The sequence below is a fragment of the Botryllus schlosseri genome, chromosome 15, assembly GCF_051294905.1.
Source record: "Botryllus schlosseri isolate E-star chromosome 15, Bs_hap1, whole genome shotgun sequence".
NCBI classification, from domain to species: Eukaryota; Metazoa; Chordata; class Ascidiacea; order Stolidobranchia; family Styelidae; genus Botryllus; species Botryllus schlosseri.
Genome location: NC_137250.1, coordinates 17,808,571 through 17,822,624, shown reverse-complemented (window position 1 = coordinate 17,822,624; position 14,054 = coordinate 17,808,571). Strand labels below are relative to the sequence as shown.

The window sequence follows — 14,054 nt, the reverse complement described above, 5'->3', positions numbered from 1 at the left end:
TACGTAGTACTGGCTCGAAAATTGTGCTGACATCGCGGAGACTTGGTGCAAAAATACGTTTTCGTGCTATTTGTCGGAGTTTAGCTAGTGGATTAAATTGATTTAGGTTGCGATTGTATTTATCCGTGCATTCCCACGTTATTGTTTATGTTGATCGATTGATAGCACGATTTAACGGATTTTTATTTGCGAGGAACAGTGTACCTGGAACACCCATCACGAAAGTTGTCAGTCGGATGCATTGAAATTAGGCCTACCCATCATCATGCTAATGCGTTAGCAAATGTCCCTGTGGTGATGTATCAAACGCGTTGCCATAGTGAAGAATAGCTTGCTGATTTGTCGCATGCTGAGGTATCAACGAATCCCCACGAAGTAAGTAAAAAGGGAAACGTGACTTCAAATCAGTTTTCAAAATTTTGTGACCCCGACGTGATTTGAACACGCAACCTTCTGATCTGGAGTCAGACGCGCTACCGTTGCGCCACGGAGTCTCACGACGGGAGAGGCCACTGAAACAAAACTATTCGATATACTGTTTGCATTGTTCAGAAACTATTATTAATGCCATGGACGTCGACTCGAAGAGAGGCGAAGAATGAGTCTTATCGTGCAGTTATATTGCAACTTATTTATATATCTGAGGCGCGCAGACAATGCAGTGGATTTGAACCCGCACAGAGACGTTTTTCACCATTACCAACATCACTACTTACAAAATACAGTCTATGGATCACGCAAAATACGAATCCCAATATGCAATTGACTTCGAGAAAAGCTACACGCTATCATAAAATCATAGACCGAAGATGTAGTTTCCTCTCACGGGTATAGCAACATCGATCACACTTAGAATAAAAGTCAGAGGATTAGAAGGATTAGACACTCAGCAACACTACGTAATCTTCAGCTGTAAAAGAGCGGATTAATTGCAGATATTACGCTGAAGAATATGACAAAATAGCCACCGCGGCACCAATTACCGATGCAAAAATCAAGCGCGCCAAACTCTTCCATGAATTTGGAGAGAGGCGGCATGCATGCGTCCTATCAGGAAGTATATATAGCTAATTAATACATAAGTGAATACAATTACCCTAATTGTTCTTGCTAGACTTTCTCCAAACGTATCGAACGAACGTATACGAACACGACTTCCTGCAATTCTCAGTTCATACATGTAGTACCGAGTGGTAGTCGGTAAGTAATAATGACGTCTACTTCTTCGAAGTATCCTACTCAGGTACCTGTACTATTTACTCAAGTAATTATGTTTTTAGAATACTTTCACTTATCATTAACTCATACTTTTTACAGTCTGGTTTTTGTAAAGTCGAAAGTAGTTTTAGAATATGGAATGATATAAGATATATAGGATATTCTGATTTCTGAGATATGAAATTGTTATAAAAAGTTTGCGAAATAACCTCTATGTCACTATAACTGAATATATCTTCATGAAATCCCCCTATATACGGTATTAGTAGTCAGGCTGCGATTACTTTGTCAGAAGCTACTATGATGACTCGAATTCGGTGGCCATGCGTTTTACCGGCCTCCTTATCAATGATTTCTGTTAGACAATTATTCGTTATGCAAAGTAACAAGACAAACGTATCGAGGCTATACATTCATTATGAAATCTTAAATACTTTTTCTGGATGTTCGCACTCTCGATCCTCACTTGCCCTTCAAATCACCTCGAGTTTAAATTTTGTAATGTAATGTTCACTCCAAGATGTTAAATGCTTTTTTGTATATGGCGAACAAAACCATTCGTGTAATAATCGCCGATCAAATAATAACAATAATCAACAACAACAGCAACAACAACCTTTTTACCTAGGCTCCTCCTCGCCACCTCATCCGCGTCAGCGGTGTCTTACAAAAGCCTAGAGGTGGGCCGTGCTATAAGTCGGCAGCTACGGAAAATAACAAGAATATCGGCCTGGTGTAAATGACCATAGTAGTCGACAAACACCATGAATACCCCAAAACAAACAAACAAACAACAACCTTTCTGGAAAAAATGCGAAGGAAGCGTGTTCAGGAATAAAGGAAAACTGTAAGATGTGCCCTCTATAATATGAGAGGAGCTAATGCATGGCTTTCAATCGTGGACTTCTCTGATCAGAACCTTCTCAAAGCACATTTCAATGGCTCAGAAAGTTTCCGATTTCCCCAGACGTTAAGCAAATACTAATTAACGCATTTGTTTATTTGATATTTTTTTTCTGGGTACAATTCCTGAGTCCGCACCGTTCAGATTGTAAGTGACTATATGTAAGCACGTCGTGCTTTGAATAAATTTCTGCAAATTTCGGTGGCGCTTTAGCGATGATCATATCGAGCCTTGATGAAATAGACAGCGGTGACTTGTTAATCATATTTGACTTTTATTCATTTGCTGCAAGTCCAATTGCGGTATCGTACCGATTGTATCCCCTTGTAGCATAATGATTCCCTTTCGCATTCACAAGTCATTGGTTTTTCAGAGAAAGAAAAAGAAAACATTTCCTTGAAAACTAAATAAGCACCATCAATCGAGGCGGAGAGATGTAATTGAGTTTCAGTATTCTTTCTCCAAGGTATTTGGACGCGAAACTGTAGCCTCAGATTAAATAGACAATAATTATTCCCCTGCATGGCAATCATATATGAACCACTTCTGCAGCCGCTAATGACGCAATTGTCTCATGAGGCCAGTAATATCTATATTATAGATCCAAAAAATAAGTTATATGAATATTTGCTAATTTTGCATTGATGTGCACCCGTATTCAAATGTTGTTTTACTTACACACACCAACTTTTCAGCAATTTTTATGATAGATAAAATAAATCGCTAGTAACTAAACATATTCTAAAGCATCATGACACATAAAGCCAGTGTAAGTAATTTATTCCGGCTAGTTTTTTTTTTAACTTGGGGCATGTTTTAATTATTTAGATTATTTGCAAATCACTTGGATTCTTGTTGTTTTGATTGATCTACGCGATTAAGTCTGATCTGAATAATTCACTTATCACAATATTGTAGGACGATACCGCATGAATATAACACTGCCCAATTGTAAATCTGCATCATTTGTGAACTTGGAATTAGATACAATCCTCACGATTTCAATGCCATTAAGAGTAATTAGGACATACTTATCTCATACGCCAATAGGACAGACAGTAAATATTGTTCAAGATCAAAAGTAGTCAGAGGAAATTAGTGATAATGTGACCATAATGCGCTGTACATAGGTGTTGGTTTTAAGGTACATGAAAGAATCTTTTATATATTGTTAGTCTAAATGCCATGGGATGACAAATTGGAAGCCACTAGATTTCGGTGACTTATTATATCGAAACAATGTAAGTCGTCAGGTTTTATTGTGGATTGCCAATTTTAATTATTCATATCCATCATTGGTAATCTAACTAATATCTATTTTCAAATACAAAAAAGAGGAAAAAGAGAAATCCCGAGACTTATATTGAATGTGCATAGTGAACATGCGTAAATTACTGTCGTTTATTGGAAAGGCGTATCAATACACGCATCTCATATATTTTGATACCGGTGCTTTTTGTGGCCGGTTGCTAATATTTGTATTGCTAGCTTTACTCTTGCGTCGGCTCAATTGTAGTTAATAAAAAATCCCTCATACAATAAAAAAACATCATGAGAAACTCGTCTCGGCGACATATGTCTTCGAGACAAAACGAGTAGGCCGTATTACGCTCATCATTGCAACATATACGGACGAACATAAGTTTAAAGATACTTTATCCCGTCATTCGGCGTTTTAGTTTTTCCACCAACAGTCCAACGATAGAGCAATCCCTCTCTGATTTAATTGACTTGAAATGGTATCGGATTTATTGTGGTGTAATAGAAAAGTTATAAAATCGCCACTGATCAGAAGCATAAAACTTCAACTGTTAAGATTCTGAAGACGCAGAAATTTCTTGATTCAAAAGTCCGCCTAATAAAAAAATAAAATATATATGGCGTCGCTGAGTAATAACATACGTCAGCAGGGAGTATGAAAAACAATCTCAGTAAGAAAATAAACAGTCTCGGTTCACGCGCGCCATCAACGACTGTCTGTTGACGCGGGCCTGTCACAAATCGCGAACTTCTCCTGGCACACTTACAGTATTCAAGCACTTGGAAATGATAGTGAACTCTTGATATGAACTCTTTGCAAAGTTTTCCCCTTAACAGTACCACTTCAAGTAATTGTGTGGATACTTTGTCTGATGAGTGCCGGTCGCGATGCCTTATCTTCGACTTCACGGGCTGGGATTTCTGATCGTGTTGGTAAATTGTAATGAAATTTACATCTATTGTTTTAACCGACCATTATCGAAGTTAGAGTCTTAGAAATCGCTAGTGGAGAGGATTGAAGTCTCAATTTTCAGCCTTGCAATCGAAATCCTGGTTGAGGGAATTTCACAGTGAACGGATCCGGTAAATTTATACTATAGACAAAATTAGGCTACCCGCATAATTCTGACTACGTCTGGTTCTATGAATGTCTGCAAACTTTTGGAGTTGAAAATAATTCGCAGGGACGGACCAAGCAAGAATCATTTACGAAGTTAAACATCCAAATGACAAAGCTTGGCCTAAGGAAAACGTAGTCGAGAGTTTGACTCAGGAAGTCCACGCCGAACAGTTGTGGGCGATGTGCGTGTCTAATTTGTCACTTTTATTCCATGCTTGTTTCGAAGTCTTTCTCGGCGGAGCGGAAATTGCGAATCATTGACGTTCATCGCAGTGCAACTAAATTTACGAACGTAATGCATAACGCTGGACGACGGACTCCACCTCTAAAAATGGTTCCCCGGCATGTGAGCATGTGACACAATGAAAAACGACAGTTGAGCACGAGACACTTTAGCATGCGTTACTTCAGCGTGCGACTTTATAACTGAAAAACTAACCCTACCACCAACCATGACCCACAAATTACCCCTTCTATTTATCCTAACCCCAACCACAACCCTAACCCAACCCTAAATTCAACATTTACCCGACCCCAACCTTTAATTTACCTCCCATGCTCATCTGTCGTGTGCCCAATTGTCGCATGCCGAAGTGTCGCATGCTCATATGTCCACGGACCCTGAGAAATACCAAACGCCGACAATTCCCGACATTAGGAAGTATACCATTGCCGCATCTTCCTGTCCATAATTATCGGTCCAGCGCTGACCTTTCACAAAACGCAGCATGCCACATGCTTATAACGTATAGTCAGAAGAGAAAAGGACCCGAAAGAGCGGCAAATCAAATGTGTGTACGAATTCGAAGTGTCCTTTCAGCACTCACGCATTATTAACCAATTAACGCTTTAAATGAACAACGCAAAATAGGGCTTAGCGGCGAACCGGCAAGAGGAAGACCGCTTATAGACTTTCGGTCGCCATTTATGACATTGATATCGGACATTGTGAACCTGAAATGCGGTTTTAAATTTTGGGATTTAGTCTGCCGACGTCATTAAGTTCACACAACACCTTTGGATATTGATTGCACTCAACCCGCCATACTTTCGGGGAACTATCGGTAAAAACGTCGTGTACGCTAGATATGGATGTATTACCATGACCATCCTCTAATAATCAATAATGACCTGAAATATCTCAAGAACAAAAGTAGCAAAATAATATCATGTAAGCATCGCAACAGACTATTACCGAAAATATGCGTATCCCACTTGCACATGCGTACTGGTGTACGAATATCTGATAAGTACAGTATTAAATTTCTATGGCAAAATGATTTCCAATAAAGTAAAGGCAATTGTGAGAAATATTGGCATCTCGTAAGGATTACTCCAGGCGATAGTTGTACTTCATAATAAACACGTATGTACATCACAGTATGTATGAGGACGTATATATCAGTGTGCATATTTCTAGCCTTCACCAAGGCCTAGATCAGTCCATTCATAGCCCCTACTTTTATTGATTAGTATAGATATTCACTATCACTTTTACGCAACTATGGTGATATTTTTCCTAACATCCTAAATTACTTTTTTAAATTACTACATAGATTGATATCGTGAAGCAGGAGTTTCAACATGGGGTCCATGGACCCCTTGGGGGCTCGCATACTACTTTTCAGGAATCCATGAAGGGCTAATGTTTAACTACATTGTCCTTATTAATGAGGTCTGTCCTCACCCCAGGTCACAATATCCACTCGGACGATAAGTGCAACTGGCAATCAAGCCGCAACGAGGTGCTTGGTGGAAGTGATTACATTTTTCAGTCATCAGATTTCCAATTTTCGCGGATAGGGATTCTACGCAGCCAACCAAAATAAAAATTAGGGATCCACGCTCAAAAAACGTTAGGAACATTTGGTGCACAATTTCGAGGGAGTATGCGACTTTTATCGTATTCAGAAGCATGTGTCATCTCTACATCTACTTTCGCGATTTGGAATAAACAACTCACATGTTCTTGTTAAAGATTTCCTTAGCGAATTAACACGGAAATATCTTGCCAACATCACGAAACCAATATTGTATGTTTTTGTTGAAAATATCTCTTTGCATATGTTTTTTTTTTGTCGCACGAATCGTCCATGTAATCAAGAATCCGGGTTGAATATTGTGCGAAAAGTGATTAGCCGCAAGTCAATATTTTCTCGATGAACGTGACACATGCAAGTAAAGAAACATGCTATGTTCTGGAATGAACGAATGAATGAAATATCTTCGTGAAATATTTGCTCGAAACATATTTTCAAATCTTTAGATATCATATAATGCGCTTTGCATTCACATCGTCGCGAGTACAAGCATTTGATCCGCCTTGGAATTCCGTAACTTGAGCTGAATCAAAAGTATAAAATGCTGAAGTTAGTAACATTACGGTCAACGTTTTACCGAATTCGAAGAACTTTCCTTTCAGATATCAATTCGTTCTTAGGTGCAACACATATCCATCCTCTGTCCACGCCGCCCAAATCCGACGAGTTAAAGCGAGAATATCTGAACTAAGCACATAACCACATTCGCGACTCCTTATTGCTTCCAGGAAACTTTCGTCCGGAGTACGTGTTTGTGATGTGGACTTTGCTAAAGATCGATTTGGCAACCCAGTCAGCTCCCTATTGATCCATATTAACAAAAACTCTGATGTTTTTTGATTAAGTTATTCGCTAAATATTTGATTATTAATGTTCATGTTGCAAAATGTGTTAGCTTGATTTTAAATTTGTATATATATGAATAGCCCTCAGCCATGAATCGAGTGGGCTTGTTTTAGATAATAGAAAATCCTAATTATGGCACTTACGCTAGGGTTGCCATTCGTCCGGAATTTCCCGGACATGTCCGGAATTTCACTGTAAAAACTGCGTCCGGAAGGAAATCCTAAAATATGTCTAAATGTCCGGGATTTTTAAGGCTTGAAATGGCTAAAAAATTGTTGGTAAATCAACATAAACAATGTTATTTTAAGCAGAACAATACTATCTGAAATTTTTCTTTGCGCTTCGTGCGATCTAGTGCGACGGATAATGATGTTATTGGGGGCCATCATTCGTTGAAATAAGTCTAATTGTAATAGAAATTATAAGATAACGCTATATTCCTATAGTTGGCTTAGGCTGTTCGGATGCTTTAGTCAAAGACAGTTGTTTTAAACCTGGAGGTCGTTTGTCTTTATTCTGGTTATCGCGAAGATGTTGGACGTTATCAGCTACCAAAATAGGCCGTGAGTAAGTCTGGGTAAGCTGAACTCTTCTAGTAATCATGCTATCAATTTTTGGGTTGAACCACGGGACATTTTCAAATTAGAAATGAGGTCACGACCATGAAAGGTTTGAAACCACCGGATGTGCAACATGCTAGTGCATTTTATAGTAATATATGGAAGATTCAATACTTTTGACAGAATTCATTCACAAGATGTAGTAGCCAGATGCATATACTAAGCCCCCAAGAAGTTGCATCGATGACCCTATGGTGGGCCCATGATCATTGCATTTTTGGGACGGTAGGTTGCTGAAAAAATGTTGTTTCGGACCTGGTTACAAAAACCCAATAAGATAACAGTAACCTAACAGTATAGCAGGGCTGTTAACCACGAGACCGACGGACCGGATAAGGTCCACAAGACGATTTCATCCGACCCGCGAAGAAATCTGTTGCAGACCCTAGCAATCACCAGAGCTCACATCAGACATGACTCAATTCAGAACCTATGTTCCACTCCACTCCACTCCTGTATACAGTCTATAGGCGAAGCTTTGCTATAGTGTGACGTCATATTGACTGACAAAGTGTTCATACCCCATTGTAAAATACGCTAGGGGGCGCTAAAGAGTTCCGGAATATCTGCTACACAAATATGTTAACCGTAACTTAAGCAGGAATATAGGTAGAAACGTCCTGGAAATCAAGAGCTCAGGACATAAGAATAATGTCACAATGTATCAATTTGATTCTTTATAATTGAAATATTGAGTTTTCATCAAACGGCGAGAGCAACGTTTCATTACGCCTTTCGGTTGCCGAATGCCTTATAGTTAGCGGCAAATAATTACGTTTATCTGTCAGTAGATTTAGCGCTTTCTACATTCAATAAGTGTCACTTTTTATAATAAAGCATTCGTATTTGGGATCGGCATCATTCACGGGTCGGCATCATTCACGGGACAAAGACGTTGTTTTAAGCAGCGGTGATGCGATAAAGTGCTGAACTATAATTGTACGACAACTAGCATATTACGTATGTAAATACGGTGATGTGGTTGACTGACAACATCAGCAGGGGAATTCTGATAAAAGTCAAGGAGAAATACGATAGGTATCAGTGGAGCCTATGATGCCATCCGTAAATCAAGGAAAAACTATTTGCATGTTTCGAATTCTCTTAACTGCATTTATTGATGTTCGCACCTGATGAAAGTCAGTTGACAAGCTTCCACTGACATAATATTGGCAGTATGAACATATTGTTTGCTGCAATAATAATAAAAAATGGGAAGTAGACTTAACCACTTCAATAGCTGATCAATCCAACCACCTGCAGATAGCAAGCAAAAAAAAGCAGGAAAAAATATCAGCCCTCATCTAAAATGCAGTCAAGGTATCGACAGTCGTGCAAACGTGATCTCTAGAGAGCATATCCGGATGATTTTATGGTGCCATAGAATTTGGGTGACACAAGCCCAAAACTATCCACAGTAATCAACGCAATGTGCGTATGAAACCTTTGTAGTGTTGCCCGAAAGAGCCGCTAGCGAACGCCCAGTTTAAATATATGAATACAAACTATGATTACATTCCACTACTGTGCTCGATTATAGTGCTTGCGTTAATTTCAAACGGAAAGGAAACTATCAGGCTGGAAATTAATTTCCCTCGATATAAATTTAAACTGCGTTGTATTTTACTCGTAGTGAAAACTCGTTGAGGGTTGACGATAGTTTCTTCTCAATTGTTGTCTGGCTGTCTAGATTGAGATTCGAGAGTCTAACAAAATTAAAGATTTTTTTGCAACAACTCTCGAATCCGAATCCTTATAATCGGGCGCCAACGCAGGGCGCATCATTCGTTGAAGACTTTTCGGGAGTGCAATCTATTCGAAACGAACGCAGATAATGGAACATAACAACTTTAACATGTGTATCAGTCGCAAAAGAAATTCCGAAGGCAGCTGGGGAAGACAAAGCAATCGCACACCGTGCGCATCGAATATGTGGCAAAGGAAGGACAGCAAGAGAGCTTGTTCAAAACGTACGCGTACTAGTTTCAAGCCAAGCTTCAACAGTTTAAACGCAATCACAGAAGCTTCAGCTACGGAAGAGAAGAAAAACGAGATTTCAGCTGTTCGGCTCGATGATAAACCAAGCCACGTTGTCAACCGACAATGCAATCGTCTTACGAAGAGAAACCAGCGATCAGTTCTCGCGAAAATGATGATATCCGCGCTACCGGCTATCGACGAATCGGACGAGAAATACCTCTAAGAAAGTGACAACAATTTCGTTACAATTCCCCTTGTTGCAATACTATTTTTTTATTGAAAGTGCAATTTTATTTATTGATTCGTGCAATATACCATTTTCTACAACAAGAACTCTGTATTATACATAATAGCACTTGAGAATGAGGTTGCAGACTGCAGATTAGGAATGAAAAGCTGTTAAATTGTAGGACGCACGCAGCTAATTTTACAGCATATTCATAGAGAGATAAATCCGAATATTTCAGCTGAAACTCGTCAGGCGTAATTGCCAACAACTCTTGTGAGAATTGAAAAGAATATTGTACATCAAGAGCATTCAATTTTGTGATCTAAATAGAAATGTGTTAGTATTATTTTCCCGGCGTTTCTGACTGCATTCGCTATGCCCATCTGCATGGCATGGATAGATGTATCCTCGATGTTGTTGCCTTGACTGTAGTTTTGAGATTATAGTAGTCCAGGCGGATCTCAAAGCAGACGGACGCGAATTCGAATTCGAATTGAAATTATATGACCCGCTGTCACTGAGAGAAATGTCACAATGACGCTGTGCCTTTATGCAATAGTGGTATTTTGGGTTGGCTGATATTCCGGAATGAACTACCGCCAGATCCACAGTATGGTTACTGATATGAACGATGAATCTATATTTTCAGCTACATGACTGCATGTAAAAGTAGAGATGAGTCATTAGACCATTTAGACATCTTTTGGCAAATTTCAACAAGCAAGCATTACTGAAAGAATGTTGAAAAGCATGTATGTTTATGTGTGCGACTTCGTAATCTCCCGCGCGCCGATATAGCGTGTACTGTGTATGGCCCTGAATGATGCCCGTTGTGACGGCGGCAACTTCTCGTAGTTTATACTTGATACGTATGCTGACACCACGTTGATTAAAGCCGGCTGTGCGCTTTCGTAAATGAATTCAAATAACATATCTTTTCAGGGTCAAGGTTGCTTGACCCCCATTGCGATATAAGTCCGTATATTGGAACGATGTGAATAATACAAATTCCTTGGGTATTAGACCACCGATATTGAGGGTCCTGTACGACATGCAGAACAATGTGCCCAACAGAAAACAGCATTTTCCTTTTACAAGAACTCCGAAATCTCGAAATGACTCCGGTTTTTGTACATGTACTTGGCGTATCTATAAAAAGCTTAAGTCCGATATGTATATAATTAAAAGTTACTCCTGTCGCTAATGTGTTTTCGAGAGTACGCAAAAGTACTGTGCCATAAGCATAAAATTTATCACCTTTCGAATTGTAAACGAGATACCACAGCCGGAAAATATCACAATGCGCGAGGCTAAACTATATTTGCTGCGCCCGAAAGCATTTAGTACAAACGAAAAACGATTATCAAAATCTACATGCACTATGCAAGTCTGAACACAAATATCGAGCATACAAAAACAACATTTTAGCAAATGCGAATGCCGACAACGTAAAGCCACGCACTGCTGCGATGTTATCAAGATTGAAAATCTGGTAAAAGAATAATAAACAGAGAGTGCAGACCGCATTGTCTATGGCTGATCAAGTTGTTAGATAAGTTTCCGTGTCGAGCAAAACTTGGTACCGACGGTGTCGCGGATCGGGCGGGGAGATCGCAAGGAATAGAATGGGAATGTTTCCGCGTCAACATGATATATAAATAGCCATCTTGCGACATAATGATGTCTGCTAACCAGAAGCTGTCTTGTAGTCTCGTAAATTGAATACGCCAAGTCCCCGTGACAAAGTATATCGGTTATTTGTCTTTAAAACTCCAACCGAATATGTGAGACCAACACTTTCATTTTTTTGCTGCTATTGATAGCTGTTTACTGGCAGGTCAAACTTTCCAAGCGGTTAATGAAATTTTTAATGTGTACCAAAATAAAATTTATATGGGGCTATAGACTATAGAGACGTCGTATTACTAAAATATAGGTAGAGGAATGCTATTCGCTTGACCATATCGTCATAAAGCATTTCGTACAAGAGTGCAAGCCGGCGCGAAACAATTCTCTCGCATCTGATAAGCCTTTCGAGTAAACAAGGGAAAGATTCCCGTCGAAGAGCGCAGGTACTTGAAAAGTATGCGGTAGAAATAGTTCTTTTCTGCGGACCGATTGTATTGCTTGTGTCGAAATTTCAGGATTTTCATCTGTAACGTTTGTATGGTGCCATTGTGATTCCATCATAATCTAGCGAAGTTGATTTGGTAGATGGATAGCGTAGGGTTGAACTTGGTGTATAAAGTGGAAATCATTTGCACATACTGTAAAATGGGAACATGCACCACAATTACAAATTATTTCACGCTTTTCCGTGCACTGATCAAAGGTTATTGTAAATAATTCAGTATTAAAGTAGATTATCATCACGAAATAATCCATTCAGCGTGTCCGATGATTACATAATAACATGTAAAACAGAGGTAACATGTAAAATTGGAGGTGCTACGTATATTATTATTAATAAAAGTTTTCAGTGGCACTTGTCACCTGTTAAGGTCTTGTGTGCCACGGACGCAAATAAATTCAGGAAAATTCAGGAAAACGGCACTCAGATGAATCTACTATGTATATAGTGCTTTCCATTGATATATATATAATCTGCGCATCGTGTATCACATCATACTTCAAATGAAATCATAAGCATATCTACAATTGCTTTTTCAGTTATCCATATAAGACATACTAACTGTGATTATACAAACAATATCAAACACACAAAAAGAGCTGTTAGGTGTGTAGAACGGAAGATATAAAATGAGGTGAAGGCAAATATTGCGATTATAGGATCAATTACCCCCATAAAGAGCAAATTACATTCGGAAGCAAAAGTGAAAACTGTACTCGCAGGAACTTCGAATTATATTGCTCATTCCCACTGAGAATTTCTCCTAAACGTATATTCGGAATTGTTGCAACAAATTTTCCGCTGTATATCAAATCGGCGATCGTGATGGATTTATGCATATCAGAGCTGAATTTTGTGGATGAATGATTTGGTTCTTACGACGCAAGACGCAACTTTCTTCCATTCAAAGTCAATTCAAATCAGCGTGTGTTAGGCAGAGATCAAAAATGTGCACGAACACGACAACGTAAAAGAATGCAAATATTTAATTGTTCTCTAATCGAGCGTCTACCGAACACAAATCGCAGTCACTAGATCTCCATTATATTGCGACTACAAACTGGACACTGTAAATTGAACTATCACCTCCATCGCACGAGTTGTCATGACAGTGGTCTCTGCGACTGACGTGTCCTCGATACTATCATCAGAGACAATATTTAAAAAATGTAGCTGAACATAGCAGTGTGAGCTTTAACTTGGACTGTATGTTGACTGATCCGCGTATGGTTAATCCGGTCATAGAATTTGTTGTATTGTGTAGACGTATCTGATGCAACTATTAGCTCCGCCAGGCCTGGTGCACAAGACCTTAGTAGTCGAGCACCATAAAACCCCATATACATACATACAGTCACTAGATCACAAAGCAATAAACGTTTTTATAATAGATATAATGCAATACCGGCTATTGAGCAAATGGCATGAATTAGCTCCAAGGTCGAAGACCTCATCTACACATTAGAAGACAAACAACGGTAACTGCATTGAGGCAACAAATCGGTCGCCGTAAAATTCATTCACCCTTATATGGGCGGGATTCGGGATTCACTCTGTGTTATCAAACCAATCAAGAACCGATTACTGGCCATCAATCTCAACTCAATCGACATTGCAATCTGTGTGGTGAGAGCTTTATACAGTTTAACGTGTTATGTTCTCATGCATGCTGTGTTCGTAATGAAGTTTGCCACTCACGATGAAAGAATATCCACACCTATCAAAAGTAAAATGGCTACTCCTTTTTTACTAGTGAATGAACTTTCTCCGCACATGGATCTCCAAGCTATGCCACACTATATCGTAAACATTGTCTGGGCATACCACGCAGATTAAGCTATTGTCACGATCGAGAAGTATTCGGGGCTAAAACCCAACACCACTATGCCCATTTCTCCTACCTTTCAAAGCTCCGGATGACTTGAA

General features: G+C 39.2%; 1 non-coding gene across 1 annotated transcript; it reads right to left on the bottom strand.

Annotated features, from left to right (window-relative positions):
• Positions 1-422: 422 nt before the first annotated feature.
• Positions 423-494, bottom strand: Trnaw-cca (transfer RNA tryptophan (anticodon CCA)). Its single transcript has one exon. It is a non-coding gene; the product is annotated as a tRNA-Trp (tRNA).
• Positions 495-14,054: the final 13,560 nt, after the last annotated feature.